The sequence below is a fragment of the Toxorhynchites rutilus genome, chromosome 2, assembly GCF_029784135.1.
Source record: "Toxorhynchites rutilus septentrionalis strain SRP chromosome 2, ASM2978413v1, whole genome shotgun sequence".
NCBI lineage: Eukaryota > Metazoa > Arthropoda > Insecta > Diptera > Culicidae > Toxorhynchites > Toxorhynchites rutilus.
In genome coordinates this window covers 96,255,804-96,268,477 of record NC_073745.1, presented here as the reverse complement: position 1 = coordinate 96,268,477, position 12,674 = coordinate 96,255,804, and positions in this window count along the sequence as shown.

Below are 12,674 nucleotides of genomic sequence, written 5' to 3'. Positions count from 1 at the left end.
TAAAGTCTGTATAATACAAAACCTTCCTTCCTTCCTGCAGTGCCATAACGGCGGAAAACTTTGGAAGCGCAAGTTGGTTTCGAAGTCCTAGGCAGTTTCACGACCAAACGCTGGAAAGATAGTTTGCGGATCAGCAATTCAGGCGACTTCTGATAGCGACGAATTTCACGCAAGGCGACGATTACCGGTCGGTAGCGATGTGGCTTCCTCACTCCTTCTGTGGCTGGTGCGCTTTTCCAAGCTGCTTTCGTTGCTGTTCGAGAGAAAATAATGACGAAAGGTAAGGTAAGGTATTGTATTATAGAGACTTCAAACTTTTTCAGTTCATTCGTCTCTAACCTTGAGAAAGGCCCTTGGAAAACTTTACTCTACTCCACTACACCCCCACCGTCTTGCCTTGAGAAAGGCACTCGATCCCTCGCCGTCCAGCTCGTCCAGCAACGATGTTATCCAGTCGATTTCCACGCAACGAATGTGATGACAAAAGCTTTTTTGACTTAATTTTTTTCCATCGATACCTGGGGCCTTCATATTCATCGAGATTTTCAGAGTGGCCAACAGTTCGTCAGCTGTGATATTTCGATTGATTGGAACAATAAATTGACTTTGATCAATGAGGTGATTTGTATCTGAAACGGAAATCTCAAAGGGACTAATGATGTTCAGCCCAAGATTGTGGGAGTTGACGAAGTGCTGTCCTACCTCATTGGCCTTCTCTGCAGGTGTCAGCAAACGATCTGTTGTGCTGTTAACCGAAATAAGAGGAGTAAGCGGAGGACTAGGTCTAGGTTTGCTTTTTCAAAACTTTGGCTAGTTTCCAAAATGGACGAACACAATCTGGAAGAAACTGAAGCAAGCTTGAAAAGTTACTATTACGGAGCTCCACGAGTCTGGCTTGGATAATTTTGGAAAGATTGTTTGAATTTGTTCTGAAGAACCGAAGGCCAGTCCTCTGATACTGCCTCCGGTATATGTTACGAATTTTATTATAGTATTTGGTAGTAGAATCAATGATTAAGGGTTGCTCACCTGGGGGATGGTCCGCACGTGCTGTTCACGAGCCTGTGCAATCGCCGATTCGACCTCTTCCAGCGATCGGTCGATGTCTTCAGTCGTCGCAGAGACTCGATCGAAGTCGATGTTCTCATCCAAATACCGTTTAAATCTATCCCAGTTTACTCGATGATAATCCCATTGAGTGTTTTGATGTCTGCTCACGCCGGGCCCGTCTCTAGGACCACCGGAAATGGTCAGAGCACAACTCTTGGAAAACCTCCGGTTAAGAGACGTTGCTTTCCATGTTGGTGATGAAATAATCGATAGTCGCATGGGTCCCAGATCCCGACAGCCGAGTTGGGGAGTCAGGGCTCAAGATATTGTAGTGGCCCTCCTGAAGATCGTTTCCCAAAATGATCCCGTTTCGGTAACGTCTACTGTTATCCCAAGCTTCATGTTTCATTAGCATTAAGGTCACAGCCGATAATGTACCTCGTCTGCCACCGTGTCAGCTTGATAATGTCGTTTCGATAGTCATTTGCTGAACCATCCCGTTGATTGACCTGCTTAGGACAGTAGGCATCGATGATGTTGATAGGACCGACCGATGAGTCTACTTCTACTCCAATGACTTCGATGATGTTCGTTCATGGCAGCAGACGACAGGTGACGTTGCGCCTCACAGCAATAGCCACTCCTCCTCCTCCTCCGGAACTGGTTCTATCTAGCCTCAGAAGTCGGGAATCGGATAAGTAAACGTTGATCTCGATTTACATACGACAGCATACGACAATCCTGGAACACGGGCCGATCCTTGGTTTGGTTGAGTTGCTGATATGCTGAGGCGACTTTGAGCTGAGTTACTTAACCGCTTGCTTGTTTGAAGAGATCGGAGAATACTAAATCACATACAAAATGTATATCAAAATAACATACAAAATGTATATCAAATATGTGCTTTGAAAAGATAAAAACCAGTTTCCATTTTCCGACCGCGTTCCCTGATGTGCCCAATTTCTGATTCCGCTGCATAAATCATACACTTATCTCTTTTTAATGCAATGCTATTCACATATGTGTGCATCTCAGATTTTGCATATCATTGCATGATAACTTGTTACTGTGTGGCTAAAGCACTGTCTCGTGTGTCACTCGTTTTCCATAAATCAATTCTGTTGTGCCGCACAACACCCACCACAAAAGCATCAGAAGGAGGCGCCTGCTTTTCACATCGCTTCGCATAGAGTATAATCATCACTATCATCATGGTGAATCGGGGAGTCCTGGAAGTACAAAGCAGGAAGCGTTATTAGTGACGAAAAAATGAGGGAATTTGCTTATGTGCACTGCACTACTCGTAGTGCATCCGACGAGAACGTGAATCTCCATCGAAGTGAAGAGGAGAGCACTAGCAAATATGTGTATGCGCCACACAATGTGCTTCATCATGCTTCCGGGAGGTCAGTGGGTTGGAATATCAGCACGTTCGACAAAGTCCCCCATGCATCAGCGGCCTTGCGGAAACTGAGGCAAACAACTTAATGTGGATTAATGCATTTTGAGTTGAGCTACCAATTTTTCGACTTCTAGCTAATTCTACATGCCTGCATTGGCACCTATCTAATAGAAGCATGTACTTTTTATGTGTAAAAGGTGAAACCCGACGACGGTGGTTTGAAACGAAATTCTAATTCAAATTTAAAAATCCTTTCCCGATAAAGGGCTTTTCTTCTGTGCGAAGCAAAAATTCCAACCACGCCAGAGCCATTTCCATATTTCAAAATGCTGTCGGGATAAGCTAACGCTATTCCCGGCTCAGACCTCCTAGGCGACGCAAGAATATAGGTAATGCGGATGCTGCAGAGCATAGAACGCGGCTTGCGTGATTCGCTCCGTGATCGGGAGTGTTATGGTTCTTCAGAGGTGCTGAACGATATTTGAATTGGTTGAATTTATAGCGTCATCTCATCCGTTGGCTTTTATCGTATGAGAAAATGTAAATTTAGTGTCATTGGCAGCGTTGGTGCGGGATTCAGGTGCACTCACCGTTACTGCACGGTACGAAACTGCGGCTTAGGCTTAATGTTCATGCGAATTTGTTGAGCAAAATGTATTTTTATCATTGGTGATTGGGATTGTAACATTCTAATTATCAATAATGAAGTACAAACTTAATAATTAAACTATTATCGCTCAAATATAAACCATTAATAAATCAGAATTTAAGAAAAAATAATCACAAACCAGAGATACTAGTTTTTTTTTCTTTGAAAATCCATAGTTTTTTTTTAATCATTGTACCTATGGATTTTTCATTTTTGTAATACATCGAATACAAAGTCATAATTTACTTACAGTAAACTGACCAGACGTCCCGCATTTCAACAAAATGTCCCGCGTAAGATTCCGTCCCGCGAAACGTCCCGCATTTCGCAAAAGAAACGAAAATGTCCCGCGATATCAATATATTTCAATATCACAATTTGATCATGTGACAACGTGAGTCAGACGAAAAGCTCATCTTTGGTCCCCTAGCCCGGTCAGAGCTCAACGTTTTAAATAAGCCGGAAAAACTAGTGTATACTCGACAAGAAGAGGCAGAGTTGTTTGTTGAAGTATCGTAAATGAAGCGCTGGGCGGTCTTACGGAAGTTGGCCGGAAGCTGGCCGATGAAAAATGTATATCGGCGTGTTATTTTACCTTTTCGTGGCTTTGGTGGTCGTCTGTCTCTCTATCTTGGCCATTCGCCCAAAAGTTTTTAATCGGGCGCAGCTGGAGAATGTTGGGAAGGTTGGTGGTCTTCGCGACAACGTTTATCTCCAGCCGATCCATCCTCCAGTGATCTTTTGGCATAATGGGCTGATCCCAGGTTCGGCATAAAGACCACAACACCTTCCCAACTCCGGCAAGCACTTCGTACTATATATCTTCCCGTTCATCATATGACTCGAAAGAAGAGCGGCTTGGACATTCCCTTCACGTCTGTCAGAGAAGGACCTTCTTCGAGAACTTGATGTGAATGATATATTCGACGTCATCGCTTACCTGGGGAACGTAAAGTACCCGGTCCCCTGCCATTCGTTGTATTCTAGCATCAAGTACGTCTCGTCTTTCATTATGAGTACGGAAAGAAGTTTTTCACTTCTTTCGCCGGAAAGAAGTTTGTCACCAGCACCTCAAGCTACTCCTTCTGGGTGATTGCCTGCTGCTCAGATACGGCCGGTCTCGTCTGACGCTTCCGCATAAAAATGTCCATTTTGGCCAGATTCTTCTCCACCGTTTGACCGGTTGCTTCGATCTCCCGGCTTAAGGAGCGGCAAAGAGATGATATTGTAAATACCAGATCGGCTATATGTGGCGGACACAAAGCGCCTCAGGATGTCCAACTCCTTCGCTGTGGGGTGGAGCTTACAATATGAAAAAATCATCAAGTTGCTTGACAGTACTGCTGCTGTGAATCAACAGTCTTGAATCATTTTTGTTGTAGACTTAATAAACGTAAGATTTAAAGGAAATTTGTTCTTATAAATTATCTTTCATCGCCATCCGAAATTAGTCCATTTTTTTGAATGCATACGTTAACACTAAAATCGATGAAAAATGAATTGGAATTTTCGAGCAATCGAGCATTTGGTAATTTGAAGAAAATTGTAGAATTTGAATCGCGCTTGCCAGGCGTAAATGCTCTGATTCCACCGAAAAATCACAACTGAGTGCCGATACTCAGAAAAAAAATTATACTGATCAGTTTAGACTCGCTAAACTGTGATTTATGTTCACATAACGTATATGCATAACGTTTTGTTTTTTGTGTCCCGCGTTAGACCTCTGACCATCTGGTCACTTTAACTTACAGGGTATTAGATTGTTCAGTAAAAGTATTTCAAGATGCAATAAAGGGTCATTTTTGATGAAAAACCGTAAAATACATGTGGTCAAATTTCAACTACAATAGAGTTATTAAACTTTTCTTGTTTGCTCTAAGCTTAATGGGAATTCGGGCAGTGGTAACGGAATCGAACAAAGAGAAAAACCAACAGTTTAGTTAAATAAACAAGTTTTAATAAAACGATTGTTTTCTCTTTGAGGTATAGTTCTAGAGTGAATAGAATAATAGAATAATATAAGTTTCCGCTGTGATGTGACTAACTGTTGAGGGGTCCTTCGATTAGCTCCAATGTCCTGGAAAAAAGGTAATGAAGATGGTGGTTTTTCAAGCATGCATAGCATGCGCTGCCATAACTATTTCTCAAATAGTGACGTCAGTCGTTATGTTTATATTTGATTGCCTACCACATCCATGTGAAAATGCTATTTTCAGGAAGTGTTTTATAAAAACGTACATTTTCTTAGAGTTCCCGCTGAATATGAAGCTAATGTGACAGCGTGCAGTGAATATGTGTGAAATCTCGTCGAAAAAGACGTATAAAAGTGATATTTCCATGTGCCATTTTCACTCCCCCACGTTCATAGAAACAAACGAACCTTCATTATTTTAACGTTACGAAGTTGATCTTTTGTAGGCTTTCCGTGTCGGTGTGTATCTTGTGAGAAAATAATCGGCAATTAATAAAAATTTCACCGAAAATGTTACTGCATTCGAGATCTAAGTATACGACTGCTCTCTGGACCATTTTACTACATGAATAATCGAAATAAGCCACAATACAATTGTCCTGTAAAAAAAAAACAGTTGAATGATTTCATGAGAATTTCGGCTGAAATTATCATGCACCATTGTTTTGTTTTTTCCATATACATTCCATATTGAATGCAAATAATTACAACACGATATTTTGCTTGCCAATACAGATATACTTCGCCTACTGCTCCACCTCGATATGTACCTCATTGGATTAGGTCGAAGTTAAAATAAAGGATAGGAAATTGATATTCCCAACAAAGCTGACTCTGATACAAAAAGTAGGATATTTATAACGATCCGTTGCTTCCATTTGAAAGATGACAGAATTTGGAAATGAATACAGTTGTAAACATAGAAATTGAATACCATTGAAAAATAAAAAATAAATCGAACGTGAATCTTCAAAAGTTTTTGAAATTTGATTACATATTTCAGTAAGGGTACAGAATCAGAAAACAGGTGACGTTTAAGTGAAGTAAAGTTAACGTTAATTACTTTTTTCTATATTATAGTGACTTTCAACGTTTTTGGCTGGTTTGTCATTGTTACTTCCATTTTTTCGGGAGTGAGAATTGAACTCATGACCCTTAGCGTGAGAGGTATGGATGTTACCACTTCGTCAGATCACCTCCACGTTAATAACTATTTTTGCTACGAACGAATTCTGATGATTTGCAGGCCAATCGAATCGGAAATCATTTTTTTATTTGTGTTATATGTTTGATATGTTACATTACGATTCCTTAACCCGTAAACGGTTGAACCGTTTAATGAAATAGAAAGCATTTTTATTTCGCCATACATTTGTTCTAACCATGGGCTTATCTACCCGTACCGTCAATAAAGGGCAACTGATGCATTCGTTTCTGTCCGTTTTTGGTATACGCCATACGCGATTTGAAATCACAGTCCCAATTCAACCAGTGAGCGGACAGCATCCATTCCTAATGCTAGTATCACACACCTATCTCCACACAGCTCGATACAAGGATGAAGAGAATGGAAGATATTTCAAAACAGTACTGCCCATGTTTGTATAGGACACGTAAGCGACAAAATGAACAAAATCGACTTTTTGCCGTTATGCATTCTACGCAATGTAATACGTTTGCTCAACATGCAAACAAACATTTTTTGTTCAAAAACATTTGGGGAATTTTAAAAAAACGTTTCCGAAAAATTACTGTTTGTCCGCATAACAGACGTAGTTCCATACAGCTTTCATACATCGTTCGAAAATCAACAATCATAGGTATTATGTGCTATAAGCTGAATCTATATTTGAATCACATTCTTTGTAGAGTCGAAACATGCCTGTCACGATAGTGTCTTATTACTTAGTGTTTCCTAATAGATAAATATAAGAAACCATTGAAACACTACTCACATAATTAGTTTTTTCTGTACACTACACTGCGATGAACAAAAAGAAGCAATTGTGTTTTTTAACGTTATAACTACCTACTTTTCTGAATTTGAATCTTCAAGTAGGTAATCAAATCAGTAGTAAAATAAACATAATATTGGTTTTTAGCATTATAACTCCTCGGATTCGATATTATTCCACATACTCAGCATTTACTCATACCGTTGGTGTAAGTCACTCCACCATCTTTATGCGATTGATCGTGATATCGGTAAATCATGTTGCTAAAATTATCAACATTGCGGATTAAAAAAAAAGGTTTTAGTCCGCAAAATCTCCTAGGCCCTCTTTTCACCGATAATATCCTTCAACTGGAGAGATTATTTCATTGGAAATTTGCATTATGCGATTGTAGGCAAAAAGTTTTAAGAGGTTGTATCTAGGACACGACCGCATTGTTGACGTATAACCACGAAATTATATTATTCAATCCGCTTGATTTAACGTGGGACCATGTCTAACCTCCCAATATAGGGGTCTATCTCAACGTTTCGGGTGGAAAGAGTGTAAGAATTTCCTACTGGGATTTGAAAGTAAACTTCCTTGAAAAATACGTTGTATTTAAATAAATGCAGTGTATGTCCGTATTCCAAAATTCTGGATACTTCGCAGAGACGAAGCAGCCTACGCCTGAAAGTCTCCTTAATAAAGACAAAAAAAATTCTGGATACTCTTCCATATCCACCCTAAAACAAAAATTTTTCGTATGCTGCTGACACCTTCTTTGTCGAAGCCCACTTTGATACAGAGGGCTTCCCCTTCTTCGAGAGTATGTAGTGAATGCGGATGAATTGCATTGCCGTTTCGCAATATCTTGCATCGAGCTGTACCGTTCTGAATCACATTTCGGACAACATCATATTTCGGACACTTTGTTCTAATATCTTGAAATGCTTCATGCACTGATTAATAACTATAAATTTAATATCACAATTGCTTCTTTAGAGTGATCCCTTGGTTTCACTATCACTTCATTTGAGAAGAACATTTGAATTATCACATAGTAGGAACAAATTCAACAGCACCACTCATTATCGTTTGTGTTTAACGTTTGTTTTGGGTGAGCACGTAGAATTTACCCGTTCATAAATATTTAAATTTCTCCCGTGTTTCATCAGTTCCCATCATCGTTAACAGTTTACTGTATCTATAAATAACTCAACAATGATCAATCAACTGTCTCCGCTGTCCGGTCTAACTGGATAATGGAAGAACAGATAGAAAACTCTTACGCCTAAATGGCTGCTACTGTGTAAATGTGTACTATATGGAATGGTATAGAAGGGAATACTCTAACGCCGAAAAATGGCAACTGTGTAATGTGCTAATTATAGATATGATAAATATGTGACATGTACACGATTAAAATTCGGCTCTGTTACAGCTAAAATGCCAATGAGCCTAAAATAAATAAAAGGGACAAAAAAAACAGTTTACTGTGATTGCTTGGTAAGTGTTTCGCAGTTGACTATAAAATATAATCAAGTGTAATGTAATTTTCGTCCATAAAATTACAAAATAAAGTGTCCGAAATTTGAATTCAATCTGTCCGAAATTTGATTTAGTGTCCGAAGTTTGATTCTTATTCGCTTCATTTGAAAAGCATTTTGTTCGATGATTTTTTCATGTTTTCAATCAAATAGGTACCAAAGTAGAAAGCTTGAAAGCATATTGAACTAATTTATTAAAAATATCTATCAAATGATACTCGTGCATAAAGTTTAGATCTGTTTTCTGCATCATATGCCTTAAGCATCCGAAATATGATTCGGAACGGTATGTGTCTATGTGCATGAAATCAACATTAGGTATGAGTGATGTCCGCTCGTTGTTGTGCACTTACTAACTCCTCGCTCGCAACTGTGGTTTCATTCCATTCCATCAGTAGAAAGAAACTCTACTCCATACTTCTCCTCCCTGTCTTTCCCGACAGGGAAAGAATCCATTCTCGTTTGATGTTCGCCAGCAATGATGTTGCTCCGATGACCACCAAACGAGAAGTGGTGTGGCTCAATTCATGGATGACCTATTTATACCAAATAAGTTGAAAACGAGCAGAAACGAATGTATTAGTTGCTCGTTATTGACGGTACGAATACGGGAAGCACACAAATCGGCAGAACAAATATATGGGAAAATGAGAATGCTTCCAATTTTCATTACTTTAAAACGTTTAGGGATTAGGGGATTGTAATGTATAGCATATCAAACCACTCTTAGAGAATTTCCAATTTGGTATGCAAATCATCAGAATTCGTTCGCTGTGAAAATAGTTATTAACATTAACTTTATTTGATAAAAACGTGACCTGTATTCTGATTTGGCACCCTTCCTGAAAGACGTAGTTCTACGTCAAAAACAACAAAAAATCGTTTTCCCAACACTAATGGTGTTGGTAATTACGTCTCCTATGCAAACATGGGCAAAGCAGGGCAATACTGTTCAGGGGAAGCAGCGCAACGATTGTTATGACCGAATGACGTCGTATTCCGCAACATTTGTAGCCTTTCCGGAGACAGATTCGCCACACAGCACATATGTTCGGATCAGCCATGGCATCCAACCGCAATTGCCGATCAAAGGTTCCACTCCGACGCATTTCTTTCATCTCCCTTCCTCACCCCTCGCTCAAAAATCAATAATTTTGCGAAACAGTGTGAAGAAAATGATCGTTTTCGCACGCTTCCCATCAAGTAATATCAACCAAACTCTAATCGATTACTCACAAGATATTAAATTTTCATCTGCTGTCGCACTGTATAGTGAAAAACGTCGGAAAATTCGAGCTAGTGCTCTGAAAGTTAATTTTTCATTTTTCAATTTTCGGTAATGGTTTTGTTTGTATTGGTAAAGGCATCGTTTTTTTCCGACACTGATGCCAGACAACATCATCGAAACAACTATAAAAACTTCTCAATAAAATGTTATTTCTGAGTTTCATGTCATGAAAATCAATAGAATAAAATTGTGTTGGTATCAATACAATTATCATTTTTACGTTTAATGGGTCTATAATGTAAGTTTTAACAACTTTAACATTGGGTAAAAAAATTGTATTGCAGAGCTCGGAACATTGCCACGGCTGCCTATACTTTTAAAAACAGTAAACGGAAAAGTATTACATTCAATCAAAATGCCTCGGTCAACGAAAAGAAGGATTAAGGCTCTCCAACGTGAACATGTGAAAACAATACCATCAACGAAGGAAAATATTAAGGAATCATCAACATCGAGTAACTATGTGGAAGAACTTGTTAATACCAACAGAGCCCCAATTCGCATGTGTTATAAATTTGCTCATGCTACGCTCGCGTATAATCAGAATTTTACTTCATATTCAAATGCACCTTCTAAATATATTTATATTTGCAATTGTTCAACGGAACATATCGTTCATACATTTTACTTTAGTATTAATTGTTATTTTATTTTCAAATGCATTCGAAGACTCCTGTCAATGAAGCGCCACACAGTCTGATAAGTGAATTGATCTATTTACGTGTGCGTTGCTCTTCTCTCACAAACACTTTTACCCCATTTTACACGTGGGTTTACCTATACTACTACAATGGCTAGCTTCCACCTTCACCTTAAAGTGAATATATGATCCGATGAACAATTGCAAATATAAATATTATATATATATATATATATATATATATATATATATATATATATATATATATATATATATATATATATATATATATATATATATATATATATATATATATATATATAGAAGGTGTTATATGTCGGATCTCGCACAATACATCCAAATACACAACCATCTCGCTTGGTAGTCCGTAAGCGACTCTCTTGTTCTTTCAGTCGTTCTTGCAGTCGCAATCTTGGGTAGTATACTTTGCATTAGTATTAGTGAAACCAACTCTGTGATACAGTGACGTCTATAATAATGGTAACACCGATACTACATTTCCCCTTTTTCTCAAATGTCCCGAACTATACCTAACTGATATGTTTAAGGTGAAGGTGGAAGCTAGCCATTGTAGTAGTATAGGTAAAACCACGTGTAGAAATGGGGTAATAGTGTTAGTGAGAGAAGAGTAAAGCACATGTAAATAGATCAATTCACTTATCAGACTGTGTGGCGCTTCATTGACACGAGTCTTTAAATACATTTGTAAAAAAAATAACAATTCAATACTGAAGTTAGATGTATGAACAAAATATTCCGATGAACAATTGCAAACATAAATATATATAGAAGGTGCATTTGCATATGAAGTAAAATTTTGATTATATGCGAGCGTAACATGAGCAAATTTATAACACATGCGAATTAGGGCTCTTTTGATATTAACAAGTTTTTCCGCATTGTAACTCGATGCTGATAATTCCTTAATATTTTCCTTCGTTGGTCGTATTGTTTTCAAATATTCACGTTGGAGAGCCTTAACCCTTCTTTTCGTTGGCCGAGATATTTTGATTAAATGTAATACTTTTCCGTTTATTGTTTTTGAATGAATAGGCAGCCGTGGCAGTGTTCCGAGCTCTGCAATACAATTTTCTTACCCAATGTTAAAGTTGCTAAAACTTACATTATAGACCCATTAAACGTAAAAATAATGATTGTATTGATATCAACACAATTTTATTCTATTGATTTTCATAACATGATACGCTATGACTCAGGAACAACATTTTATTGAGTAGTTTTTTAAATCTGTTTCGATGATGTTGTCTGGCATTAGTGTCGAAAAAATAACGATGCTTTCACCAATACAAACAATACCATTGCCGAAGATTGAAAAATGAAAATTTAACTTTCAGAGCACTTGCTCGAGTTTTCCGACGTTTTTCACTATACAGTGCGACAGCAGATGAAAATTTAATATCTTGTGAGTAATCGATTAGAGTTTGGTTGCCTTTACTTGATGGGAAGTGTGCGAAAACGATAATTTTCTTCACACTGTTTCGCAAAGTTATTGATTTTCGGGCGAGGGGTGAGGGAGGGAGATGAAAGAAATGAGCGCCATTGTGGCAGCCATTTGTGGCTAGCTTCCACCTTCACCTTAAAGTCATTCTGGTTGTTGCGATTCTTGCCGTGTTCGCTAATCAAGGTCTTTGTGTTATTGGATTAGGTTCACTAATAAAGGCACTTAGTACCTCGTGTCTTGGATTGAACTTCCTCAGCTGTGCGACACACGATCACCTTCATCAACTAACATCATACATTAGCCTATAAACAATTACCAGCTCTTCTGGATTACAATCACGCGACAACATATTTTCTCTTGATGTTCCTTTTAGCAACCACCAAATAGCAACCCTAGGTCAGAGACAAAATTGCATGCGACGTAGTTTATCTACATATCTGCCAGGCATCTGCCAGCAATCACGAATCGTCACACCACGCATACCCTGTTTGTCCTCAATATTCTCCAGGAGTATCCTAAACGAAGTATTCGCATAATACATGGTTAAATGTTAGCGTCGACAGTGCTACTCCTGTAGTATAATGAGTCTCTTCTTTCCTCTGCCTTCGCAGATTCCTGAACAATCCAAAAGTTGTTTCCTAACGCTCTGTTGACTCCCTCCACTTCTTCACTGGCTTAAGGACAACAAGTGGTAGTGTACACAAGC